A 13,986-nucleotide genomic window follows, 5' to 3' on the forward strand; every position below is an offset into this window, starting at 1 on the left:
AATAGAACATTTTCCAAATGTAAGTTTTGCCAGGACAAACAGAGAACTAAAAAAATAAAACACATCATTAACAGAAGAAGTGCAAAAAAGAATAGAACCATTTAAGAATCAGGAAAATCTTTTAAAAAATTCTAAGGAGTATCAAGAAGTAAATTAGGAGTACATAAAATGTGAACTGCATATTGTAAAAACACTAAAAAAAAAAAAAAATTCTGCTTGTAAGTCTCATATAAGTAACTGTTTAAATGATTGAACATATCATTAAATCTAACCTTCTAGAAAGATTTAGAAGTTAGTTTTCATCTGTCTGAAAGTGATTTGAGTCAGTCATCCAAGGTCTCATCTATGTATCTAATTTCTTATACCTCTTTTTTTAGCAAAACTACTTCCAAGCATATTTTTGTAGATCTTTATAGAACACACAATCCTTTTTATCTTTGGCATATAAAATATCTCCAAGGTTTTATTTTTCTCCACTAAGAAATACCCCCAGAACTGCATATGTCTTAAGAATATACGTGTACCAGAAAACGTACACAAGAAATACCAGTAACCATGAACAACCATAGTTCAACAGAAAGGATACTAAGTACAATAACAAACAGAAAAAGCCTTTGGGAGTTCCCAAGAAGAAGAGATTACTTCCAGCTGGAAGACAAACCTAAAGGCCAACTCTTGAAGGATAGATGATATTTGGAAATGCAAGAACAGGGAAATGGATAGGTACAGGCCAAAAAATGACAGAAGGCTCACAAGGAAAGAAGTATAAAAAGGATAAGAGAAAAAATATTTGAGGGAGGGTAATAAAGAAAAGTTGAAGTCATAGCATAGGACCCTGAAGACCAGATGAAGGAATTCAAGAGAACTCTTTGTACATACTTGGAAGTCTTTGAAGGTTTTTTAATCTAGAGAGAAACATGGTCTGAGATGTCCTTCTGGAAGACTTCTCTGACAAGATTCATCAGAGAGATCAATTAATGACATAAATATCAGAAAAAAAAAAAACACACCTTGAGCTAGAGCAAACACATGCAGATACTGAAAACTCACTGGAAATATACTTCAGAGCTATAGTTGTGGGTTCTGGGAGTAGAAAAAGAAACAGGAAAAACTTAAAGCTACATTTGGAAAGGGGTGGTGAAACAAAATGGAATCAAGGGTAATATTCAGGATTCAGACTCGGACAAATGAGTAATTAAAAGTTGCATGAAAAGAAAGAAGGGAACATGTTTGGGAACTAAGGAATATGATACATAAGGTGTCAACTGGGACTAAAATACAGTAGAAAAATATGGACTATGTGATGACTAATCAATCCATATGAATGGAAAGGTTGTCTGGGGCCTGAGTGATGCATTCTCTATCCTTAATTTCTTTACAAGTATGTATAGACCCCATGTTGTAACAAATACTCCACCATAAATATAAACCCTTCTTAACAAAAGTATTTCTTAGGCATGTAAAGTCTCACACATAAAGTATGTTACTCATACTGCTTTATAACATACAGTACAAATTTAAAAAACCACTTTCACACTCTTCAAAATACTGTAGACATCAACTCAATTCTATTGCACAAGTAATCCATAAAACTTAAGCTAGACCAAGCTTGTCCAACCTGGAGCCCAACACAAATTGGTAAAGTTTGTTAAAATATTATGAGATTTTTTTGCAATTTTTTAGCTCATCACCTATCGTTCATGCTAGTATATATATATTTTTTAGTTTAATATGATTTTATTTAAAAATATGTACAACTGAAGGAGGGATCTGATCCTTTGTTAAAAGAAACCAATTTTCACAGTATATATTTGGCCATTTTAGCTTCGTGGCAAATAATAACAGAAAAGGAAGTTTCTGTTCAAATCCTCACTCCAGCACACTCAGCCAGGTGCTTGGCAAGATGACGCATTTCCTGGCCTGAAGCTCAGTTGGGAAAAAACGTGAAGGATTCCTTAACTCATTGTCTGGGACAAATCCAACTACCTTTTAACTCTTAACAATTGCAAGTATAAAATACTTGAAATTTATGAGATGCTCCATTTAATGGAACAACTCAAATGCTAAAAAATTAGGTCAAGTAATATGCTTTAATATTTTTAAATGTTACTTAAAACTTATTGAGACAAGATATGCAGCACATTCTTGGTATTATAAACTCCTACTGACAACTGCTGCTTGATGGTCAAAAACTTTTAAAAAAGAGAAGAAACCATACGCATTGGTATACAACAATGTCTGCAGGGAATGTCATGTTTTACGTTTTGTTAACTGAAATTGAATCTGACCAAAAAAAAAAAAAACAAAGGTCTACAAAACCGACACCCATGTCATTTTAAATGATGAGGTAGATTGTTTCCTATGCAGTAAAATGAAGAAAACAAAAAAATCCATACAACTTTCAAATCCTCTTAAAAAAAAACTCCAAGTTATAGTCACTTTCACAAACAAGACATTCATAAACTATATGGTGGAGAGGTCATATTCAGACAGGTTCTGTACTTGATGTATTACTCAGAGATTCAATAATCAGTCTTGGATCAAACAGCTCTCCCCAAAATACAGTGATCTTGCTCTCCTGCATCACAGCGTACTCCACTACCACGGTTCCATTTTCATTGTGATAAACCAAATCAAATTTCCCAGGTTCTCTCAAGGTAGGTAAGGATGAAAGAATTTCTCTATCTACTTGCTGTATCTCTGGATTGCAGCTTAATATTTTTCCTTGTAATCAGAGACATCATGAGAGTGTAACTGGATGTTAGTTCCAAAGATTAAATGCAACCTTTTCTCCAATTTGAGGGGCAGCTGCTAACAGCAGTAACAGATTACAGTCCTTCTGGTGTGTCTCTACCGGATTCTGGAAAACAGTAGATGAATTTGTTACCACTTCATTTAATTGCTGTTGTCTCTGGTTGCCAGTGCTTCTATTTACAACACAGGAAACAGGATGCCCTCATCCTCGACCTCTCCCCCACATGCCCCATCCCCTAGCTGCCTTCCAAGAAAAAAGGTCCTCTCCTCTACCCCATCCTCTTCCTAAACTGGGGACAGACACATTGGGAGAAGGACCAAAAGCCTGTCTGCCACCATTTAAGCCAGAAGGCTTTCATCCAGCAGCACCTGCAGTCTGTGATGACAGCCCAGGGCCTAGACAACCTCTTCCTGCAAAAAGGCCTACTGTCTTTTAGAAACCCACAGCACACTCCGGGGTGCTCGATGACATCAAGCATTGGTCATCTGACTCTGAACCAGAATCTGAACTAGAAGATGATGTTCCAGAGGTCTTGCCCTTGCTGGGCGTAAGGCCAAAGCCAGGTTTTGTAGCCAGTTTCTCTGCAGTTGTACTTTTGGTAGAGGGTCTTTCCTTTGATAACTCAGTTGGTAATTTCTCTGAGGAATTTCTGGCCTCCAAACTGACTTTGCTGGGACCATCACTGATTGATTCATGACAAGACTCACACTCCGAGGAGGAACTGGGACTCCCATTTGAGCAAACGCTTATACTACCTTTCCTTTTGGTTTTAACAAGGCTGTTTCTAGCAGAACCTTTTGGAGAACTACATCTCTAATTGGCCCAGTCTTTTACTGCCTGTACTTTAGGAGAGTTGAGATTCCTGGCCTTTTTTTCATATTCACATTCCTCTGGCCTCTTTGTTATCATCACCCGCTGTGCCACAGGTTGCTTTATTTTTTCTCTCTTTTCTTTTTGGCTTATAGTCTGATCTGTGACAGCTTTTCGTTCTAGATTCAAGACCTTCTCATTATTGTTATTGTTCTCTTGCCTCTTCCAATGCTTCTTTGAATATTTGTAATCTGGTTCAGTTTCTTCATCCTCCTCTAACTTAAATGTCCGCTTTTTTGCTTTTCTAAGTGATAAATGAATACTGTCACCGTTACTGATGACTACAGAATTCTCAGCAACTCCTCTGTCTTCTAATTTAACTCTAAGGCAGTCATTGTCTCTCACCAGGCGTCCGCTCTCAGTTGGGGGCACAAGCCCCCGCTCCAGTTAGAGGCCTCGGAGGGCCCCAGAACCGACGCCAAAGCGCTGGCAGATGAGACTAATGAGATCTGTGATGACTCGGCATCTGTTCAAGTCAACCAAAAGCCAGGAAGGCCATACAGTGCAGGGTAGCTGCTGGTGGGTATTGAAGCCCTAGCCTAACCGGCTCGGAGGCTGCCATCTTGCTCGGAGCCTGTGTTAGTATATTTTATGTGTGGCCCAAGACGATAATTCTTCCAGTGTGGACAAAAGAAGCCAAAAGATTGGACAACTCTGAGCAAGGCTGAATTTATATGACTATCAAAGTCTGTGTGGAAAAGGTAAATAATGTATTAAAATATGCAACTCTCAAGATGTTTCTGCATGCCAACTCTCCTAATGACAATGATGAAGAAAGAGTTAGAACTAAGTATTATAGGTATACGATACTCAGTTTCACTTCTGCATTTCATTACTAACTAGTGGAGGAAGTTCCCTCTCTCAATTTAGGAATCTCGAACCATAATAAATATATATTCTACAGGCATTTAATTATTATAGAGGTTCCCTCTCCTGGGCTGTTTAGGACTGCTGACTATATTGAGACTTTGTGCTACTGGCACTTAGTAGAAAAGATTAAAATAAATTAAATGATCTGACTTATTTTGAAGACAGGAAGAAATATAAGAAAATGCTCAAAGAGGAACATTTCTTTGTGGGATAATCTCTCTGAGACACACTGAGAGAGCTTTCACTTTTTATGGAAGTTCTCTAAAATGTAAATGAAACACATCAATCAAGTGATTCTTATAGTCTATGAAGATCCATGTGTTCGTAGAAGGGCTAAAATTAAAGAAGGAGTAGTGGAGTTTAAGAAGAGCAAGGAAGTTGACTTAATGGAAAGTAAACCAGAGTAACTGTAGTTCTACTTATATCTCAGATGGCAACAGTGAGCTATAAATTTATGATTCTGGCTTCTTGGTGAAGACTGCATGTCATGTAATTAGATATACCTTGCTATCTTCCTAATAGGTAAGAATAAAAACCTTAAAAAGGGAAAAGAAGGTAAAAAAATAAGTAAGTAAATAAACAGCTCAAAGAGAAAAGAGTCCATTTCAAAAATCATTAAATTTTTTTTTTTTTTAAAAAGCTTAAATAGCTTAGGAAAGGTACTGTTACCAGTATGGAATATAAGAGGAAATGGATGATACAAAAAAGAAATGCAAAATCAAACTGTGGGGGTAAAAAGCTCAACTCTCCACTAATCAAAGCCAAAACATCCAAATTAAAATAGTGAAAAGCTGTTTTCAGCTTATAATATTAGCAAAGAGTAAAATATGGACTTCTCAAGGCCGGTAATATACAATGAAAGAACACTGTCACTCACTGGTAGAAGAAAAAAAATCATAATGTTTATTAAATGTACTTGGCAACATATTTTAGAAGTTCATACACTTTTACCTAGTAATATCACTTCCTAGACATCCTCGCAAAACAGTTCAGGAAATACAAAAAGATTTCTTCTTCAAAGATTCATGGCACAACACTCTATATGATAGAAAATAACCTAAAAACAACCTCAATGCCAAAAATCAAACAACTATTAAATGAATTATAGAATACCTAAAGAATGGACAATCATATAGACATTAAATAAATTTTAGAAGATATTTTATATTTTCTGAAAATTTATGTAATAAAAAAGCAGAATATCAAGATTTTAATACATTATAATCCCAATTAAAACACATACACACAGGTCAGGAGTTCAAGACCAGCCTGGCCAACGTGGTGAAAACCAGTCTCTACTAAAAATACAAAAATTAGCCAGGCACAGAGGCGGGCACCTGGAAACTCAGCTACTCAGGAGATTGAGGCAGGAAAATCACTTGAACTAGCGAGGCGGAGGTTGCAGTGAGCTGAGATCCTGCCATTAAACTCCAGACTGAACGCCAAGAATGAAAGTCCGTCTCAAAAAAAAAAAAAAAAAAACCACCACCACATACACACATACGCATTTTCAAAAATTGTTATTTTTAAAGTGGTACGAATACAAGCGATTGCTATATTGTCCTTAATAATTTTTGGTATTATGAAAATTTTCTACAGTGAAACTGTATCATATCATTACTTTTATCATTTGACATACATACACGTGTGTGTGTCTGTGTGTGTGTGTGTGTGTGTGTGTGTGTGTGTGTATGTGTATATAAAAGCATGAGGACAAGAAAGCAGACTAAGATCCTAGAAGCTGTGGTGAAGAAAAAAAGAAAAGCGTGATGCAGATGGAGAGTTAAGAGGTTCAGTCAAAAACAAAACAAAACAAAAAAAGCTTTGATGGGTCCCCAGCGTTGTCAGGGAACCACCCATTCATCTAGTAGAACCAGGTGACAAAGTTAGAGAAATCACTGATTCACAAATCTAGGAAATTTTCTTAAACTAAGTTTCCTCCACCTCCCTGGTTCAGCCTAAGTTTCCTTTATTATTACAACTATAATTCGTTTATTCTTTCCACCTATTATACTGTGGTTAAAATTTACAACTGAAATAAACTCAATCAATTTTAAGAAATGTCTTCTATGTGCAGGATTTGTCTAGAGACTGTAGGGGCACAAAGATGCCTGCGATAATGTCCAAAAAATCTGTAATCTAGAAGGAGAAATAAGAAAAGTATCCTAAAAGAGATAGTCTCTGTCTAAATATATAAAATATGTCTTTACACAAATTAATACAAAAAGTACTGAAAAACAGCTTTACAATTCTCAAATAAGATAGCGAAGATAGATTTGAAAATTGCATACATGTAAGATGTCAAGTTTTTAGAATATAAAAATAGCAGCAATTCCCACCTTGTTGATTATGAGAATAGCAGATAAAAGTATAGCCTATAAGAAATTATAAAGGAGGTTACTGTAAGAATTACCTGTAACCTAAAAGTAACCACTGTTAATATTTTGGTGTAGGACCTTCTAGCCTTTCCAAATGGAAACACACGTGTGTGCATGTGTGTGTATGGTTTAACTGAGATCCTAACATATTCACAGGTTTACATTCTGATTCCTTTTAACTTCATACTTTTTTGATATAGTAAATATCTTCTAAAATTTAGAACTTGGTAAAAAAAAAAATGGTCTTGGGTTCAAATCTCAGACTCACTACTTACTATGTGACTTTGGGTAATTTACTTCAACTCTCTAAACTTTTTCCTCTTCTATAATATGGGGATAATAAACCCTAAGGTCTTAGGATCATTGTGAGAATTAAACAGGAGAGTATATGTTAAATTAATTGTACTTTACCTGGCATGTGGTAAATATTTAATGAATACTAGATACTTTATTTAAATGTCTGAGAGATGATTATAAGTAGTTTATATTCTGAAGGACTACTGAAAAAGATAAGTCATTACATTTTTAATTTCATAAGCAACATTTAATTATCTTCACTTTATTTTTTTTTTTGGTCTGATCACTTTAAACTAAAGGCAAGCCAATTTTGCATTTTGATTTTAGTACTTGAAAGCCAAATAAATGATTACTCTTTCTATGGCTATGATAATAATTCACAAATAAATATGAATCAGCTTAAAAAGCCTGGCCAACACGGCAAAACCCTGTCTCTACTAAATATACAAAAAAAAAAAAATTAGCCGGGCATGGTGGTGCATGCCAGTAATCCCAGCTATTCAAGAGGCTGAGGTAGGAGAATCGCTTGAACCTGGGAGGCAGAGGTTGCAGTGAGCCGAGAGCATGCCACTACACTCCAGCCTGGGTGACACAGCAAGACTCCGTCTCAAAAAAAAAATATTATTATTACACAGAAGAGTTCTAAAGGACAAGAAGTCATGGGAAAAGTTAGTCTGTAGAGAAGGATAAACACCACCATGAAATCATAAAATCCTAGAACTAGAAGAGGAATTCTAAAGGTAGCTGCTTCACTATCCTACATTCAGACAGTATATCATCTTTCAACACCTCTCATCTTTCAACAAATACTACTTTACGCTTAAAATTGTTTTTTAATTCAAGAACCTTCTTTTTAAGAACTTACAATATATCATAACTACCATAAAATTATTCCTACAGTCTAGTCTAAATTATTTTTACAATCTAACCTAAATCATTCCTGATAATATTTGCATCCGATCTTATTTTGCCCTAATGAAAACAGTGAACAGCTGCTCACATATGGCTTTATACCTTTTTGAATTAAAGTTAGAAATACAAGAACAGCTGTCAAACAAGCACAGAGCAGTGAGATAAATTTCCCAATGAACATGTCCCTGACAAACATCCTATAGTTAGTTCTTCCTAGCCAAATACCCCAAAACAAAATAAAACAACAACTACAACAAAAATTCAAACTGTACACCCATAGAAGCCAAGGAAGTTGATAATCTGGTTAAAAATAAATGGAAAAAGAATACTTTTATGGACAAATTCCAAGGGAGCAAAACAAAAATTAATGAACTGAGCTACAGACATCAGAAGTATTACTATGAGAGAGGAATTCCGTAGCTCCAGGGGGACTGACAATGTTTTTATACATCTATGAGTCAAGATCCTCTTGCTTGCTCGGTGCCAAGTTTTATATCACCAGGGACAAAAATTCTTTTCAAAGTATTATTTTAGAGAAAATGCCATGAAAAAGAGCACTTTACATTTTGTTTTTTCGTGCTAACAACTCCCAATGTAAAGACAAGAAGTCAGGCAGTGGCAATTGGGCTGGCACCTGTTCCAAATTCTCTGTGGGGTCATACACTAACTTTTCAACAATGTTCAAAAGACACATATTTTGTTTAGAAATCATAAATGTACCAAATTATTAAAGATACTACATATTGCAGGAAAAAAAAAAGTTGAGAAAACCAATCTCCAAGGTCAAGAAGAATTATACATTTCCAAATGCTTCTTTAATAGAGATAAAGCAAGATTAGGAAGCAGTAACTGTTAAAATGTGTTCTTAGATCTAAATGAAAATAAGTAAAAGCCATTAGCTTTATATAGTGAAAAGCAAAAAAAAAAAAAAAAAAATTCCCATGCTGTAAAGACACATTCTATGAAGATTTTTTTTTTTTTTTTTAAAGAAGTCAAAGCTCCAGTTTCATTATGGTGCCATAAGGCAACTATAGGCTCTCTCCTGTTGATTAAAAAGAAAAACGTCAGACAAAATACAAAAATCTCTCAAGGCCTCTGAAAAGCAATGAAAAGCAGACAGACTGTGGAGACAAGTAAAAACGTGAAGAAGTGCTATGCACAGGGCGAGTGGGAGGGGCTGAATATTCAAAGAGGTCTTTGCTTGTCTTTTCTCTCAGCCTTTCCCCTCTTTCTGTTTTATTTCCATTTTTCATAAGCAAGCTTAGGTTGAAAACATCTAACAATTTCACAGGTGAGAGTACAGGAAGCTAAAAAACTAGATTAGAAAGAATATAAGAAACTATACACCAAAACTGGGCCACTAATTGCTCTTGATTTGTTGGGATTTGTTGCTCTTTAGTAAATAACTTGAGAACCTCACTAAATATATAATAGCTAAGAGGGCCAGATGTTCATAGATGTCATATTTAGTAAGTAAAGACATTAAGATGGGAATTATTCAAGTTTAAAAAATACAGGTATCTGAAAAAAACATGAAAAATATTATCAACTTAAAGGTAATTTTTTAAAAACTGTATAGATTTCAATAATTCGTTTAATGGTTACATTCAAATCTTGGCTCAATTTCTAAAATATTATTACATTACAATGACACTTTAATAAGTTTACTATGCATTGTCCTCAGATCTGGCTATGCATGAAGTCAAACCTTATAAATATAATAAATTATCCAAGTAACTTCCCTTAGATTACAAAAATCTATGTCTTAATTCACCTTAAAAATGGTTAACCATTTATGAAATGAGCTTTTAAAAAACTACCTACTTTTGTCAGATGAAGTATAAGAAAAAAACCTCATAAAAAATGGAAACTTAAAAAAAAAATGGAAACTTAAAATAAGTAACAAAAATTAAGACTCAGATCACGACAATGGCATAAAACCCGCCTACAAAATTCTTCATACCTCATTAAAATATTTTGCTTTTTCTAATTTACCAAATTCCTTGAATAACTTCCCTATAATCACCAGAAAATGTTTTGAATATTTAAGAAAACTGCTTAGTAACTCCTGCAATTCTTACCAAGGCATAGCAGAACTGGGAAAGATAAAGGAATATGGACAATATAGAAACTAAAAACAAGGAAACTAAAAACAGAGGGAAGAGAGAGGGGATTCTACTGATTGACCCCCAAGCACAGGAGCTAAGCATATGTTTAACAAGTTTCTTAAGTGAATTTTAAGTCAATCATATGGAATGCCACATAACCAAATGCCCAAAAACTAGAAGAAAGCGTTTTTAATAGTAAAAATGTTTAAATGAGTTTTGATTACTTTTCTTGATAATTTGAGGCATGAGTAATTAATCAACAATTTTTTGTATATGTGTGTATGACTAGTGTCAGGCCTCTGAGTCCAAGCTAAGCCATCATATCCCCTGTGACCTGCACATATACATCCAGATCGCCTGAAGCAACTGAAGATTCACTAAAGAAGTGAAAATAGCCTTAACTGACGACATTCCACCATTGTAATTTGCTTCTGCCCCACCCTAACTGATCAATGTACTTTGTAATCTCCCCACCCTTAAGAAGGTTCTTTGTAATTCTCCCCACCCTTGAGAATGTACTTTGTGAGATCCACCCACTGCCCACAAAACATTATTCCTAACTCCACCGCCTATCCCAAAGCCTGTAAGAACTAATGATAATCCACCACCCTTTGCTGACTCTCTTTTTGGACTCAGTCTGCCTGCACCCAGGCAAAAAAAGCTTTATTGCTCACACAAAGCCTATTTGGTGGTCTCTTCACACAGACGCGCATGAAAACTAGGACCTTCCTAACATAGTACCTTTTATATTACATGTTTGGTGCTTGGTAAAGAAATAAATTAATAGGCAGAAACATGTTTCTCTTGTATTATCTTACAAATAAAACAACAGAAGGGGAAAAAGTGGCAGAGGGACAAGCTGGTAGGAGGTTAAGATGGGCAATATAGAAAAAAGTTGGAGATTTGCTGCACCTACCAACCCATCATCTAGGTTTTAAGCCCCACATGCATTAGGTATTTGTCCTAATGCTCTCCCTTCCCTTGCGCCCCAACCCCCGACAGGCCCCAGTGTGTGATATTCCCCTCCCTGAGTCCACATGTTCTCATTGTTCAACTCCCACTTATGAGTGAGAACATGCAGTGTTTGATTTTCTGTTCCTGTGTTAGTTTGCTGAGAACCTGCACCTTCTGCACACGTTATCATGGAACTTAAAGTAAAATAAAAATAAAAATAAAGAAAAAAGTTGGAGAGTTAGTATTAAACCCATAGATGTGGTCAGGTGAAAAAGGTTACCAATTGTCAGGTCTCTGAGCCCAAGCTAAGCCATCATATCCCCTGTGACCTGTACATATACATCTAGATGGCCTGAAGTAACTGAAGAATCACAAAAGGAGTGAAAATGGCCTGTTCCTGCCTTAACTGATGACATTACCTTGTGAAATTCCTTCTCCTGGCTCATCCTGGCTCAAAAGCTCCCTCACTGAACACCCTGTGATCCCCACCCCTGCCAGCCAGAGAACAAACCCCTTTGACTGTAATTTTCTTTACCTATCCAAATCCTATAAAACAGCCCCACCCCTATCTCCCTTAGCTGATTCTTTTCACATTCAGCTCGCCTGCACCCAGGCGAGACTTGTTGCTCACACAAAGCCTGTTTGGTGGTTCTTCACATGGAAGCAAGTGAAATTTGGTTCTGTGACTTGGATTGGGGGACTTCCCTTGGGAGATCAATCCCCTGTTCTCCTGCTCTTTGCTCCATGAGAAAGATCTACCTAAGACCTCTGGTCCTCAGAGTAACCAGCCCAAGGAACTTCTCACCCATTTTAAATCCGGTAAGTGGCCTCTCTTTACTCTCTTCTCCAACCTCTCTCACTATCCCTTAACCTCTTTCTCCTTTCAGTCTTGGCGTCACACTTCAATCTCTCCCTTCTCTTCATTTCAGTTCCTTTCCTTTTCTGGTAGAGACAAAGGAGATGCATTTTATCCGTGGACCCAAAACTCCGGCGCCGGTCACGGACTCGGGAACACAGTTTTTGCTTGGTGCTTAATCACTGCAGAACGCCTACCTGATTATTCACCCACATTTCATTGGTGTCTAATCACTGCAGGGATGCCTGCCTTGGTCATTCACCCACATTCCCTTGGTAGCAAGTCAACTGCGGATATGCCTGCTTTGGCTGCTCACCCACATTGCAGCCCAGGGCTGCTCACCCACCCTTTCTCCACTTTCCTGGGGGGCAATCACCCCCCACCCCTTCTCTCCATGTCTCTACTCTCTCTCTTCTCTCCACTTTCCTGGGAGGCAAGCACCCCCTACCCCTTCTCCACTTTCCTGGGGGGCAAGCACCTCCCACCCCTCCTCCACTTTCCTGGGGGGCAAGCACCCCCCACCCCTTCTCTCCATGTCTCTACCCTCTCTTTTCTCTGGACTTGCCTCCTTGACTATAGGCAACCTTCCACCCTCCATTCCTCCTTCTTCTCCCTTAGCCTGTATTCTCAAGAACTTAAAACTCTAACTCACACCTGACCTAAAATCGAAGCGTCTTATTTTCTTCTGCAACACTACTTGACGCCAGTACAAACTCGACAGTGGTTCCAAACAGCCAGAAAACGGCACTTTCGATTTTTCCATCCTACAAGATCTAGATAATTCTTGTCGTAAAATGGGCAAACGGTCTGAGGTGCGTTAGGTCTAGGCATTCGTTTACAAATCGGTCCCTCCCTAGTCTCTGTTCCCAATGCAACACATCCCAAATCTTCCTTCTTTCCCTCCCGCCTGTCCCCTCAGTCCCAACCCCGAGCGTTGCTGAGTCTTTCCAATCTTCCTTTTTATGGACCCATCTGACCTCTCCCCTCCTCCCCAGGCTGCTCCTCGCCAGGCCGAGCCAGGTCCCAATTTTTCCTCAGCCTCTGCTCCACCACCCTATAATCCTTTTATCACCTCCCCTCCTCACACCGGGTCCAGATTACAGTTTTGTTCCATGATTAGCCCTCTCCCACCTGCCCAGCAATTTCCTCTTAAAAAGGTGGCTGGGGCTAAAGGCATAGTCAAGGTTAATGCTCCTTTTTCTTTATCCGACCTCTCCCAAATCAGTTAGCGTTTAGGCTCTTTTTCATCAAATATAAAAACCCAGCCCAGTCCATGGCCCGTTTGGCAGCAACCCTGAGACGCTTTACAGCCCTAGACCCTGAAAGGTCAGAAGGCTGTCTTATTCTCAGTATGCATTTTATTTTATTACCCAATCTGCTCCCGACATTAAATCAAGCTCCAAAAATTAAATTCCGGCCCTCAAACCCCACAACGAGACTTAACTAATCTCGCCTTCAAGTTGTACAATAACAGAGTAGAGGCAGCCAAGTAGCAATGTATTTCTGAGTTGCAATTCCTTGCCTCCACTGTGAGACTGAAAGGAGCTGGGCACATTCCTCAGCCCCGGGCTCAAAACTCCCTGAGCCTAGCACAAACACATCCCATCCTCCCATCCCACCACCATATATCTCTCAAACTCCCTGAGCCCAGTATAAACACCACCTGGAAAGTCTCCGATAAGGGGACAGCCGTTCAAGGTTACTGAAAGCGCAGGAGCCAAAAGAATTTCTTTGTTCCCCTACAACTTTCGGGCTATAAAAAGCAAACGCTCGCATTGTTCAGGGCCCTCTTGTATACTGTGTAAAGGAGGGACCAAGTTCGAACTTGTAGTAAAGATCCTTGCCGCTTGGCTTTGACTCTGGACTCTGGTGGTCTTCTTTGGGGAACAAACAGTCTGGGCATAACAAGACAAACCCCAGCCACATCTCCAGCACACAAGAAGTCCACACACCTGAACCGCAGCTGCCAGGGGTTCCTCCAGAACC

At 37.9% G+C, this 13,986-nt stretch overlaps 1 protein-coding gene and 1 pseudogene across 7 annotated transcripts in view; both read right to left on the reverse strand.

Moving 5' to 3' along the window:
* The window catches only part of AFG2A (AFG2 AAA ATPase homolog A), a 379,087-nt gene that overhangs the window by 286,756 nt on the left and 78,345 nt on the right, over positions 1-13,986 (reverse strand). The gene's annotated exons all lie outside the window — the stretch shown is intronic.
* LOC139362328 (coilin pseudogene) lies at positions 4-13,530 on the reverse strand (annotated as a pseudogene).

Source organism: Macaca nemestrina, chromosome 3, assembly GCF_043159975.1.
Source record: "Macaca nemestrina isolate mMacNem1 chromosome 3, mMacNem.hap1, whole genome shotgun sequence".
NCBI classification, from domain to species: Eukaryota; Metazoa; Chordata; class Mammalia; order Primates; family Cercopithecidae; genus Macaca; species Macaca nemestrina.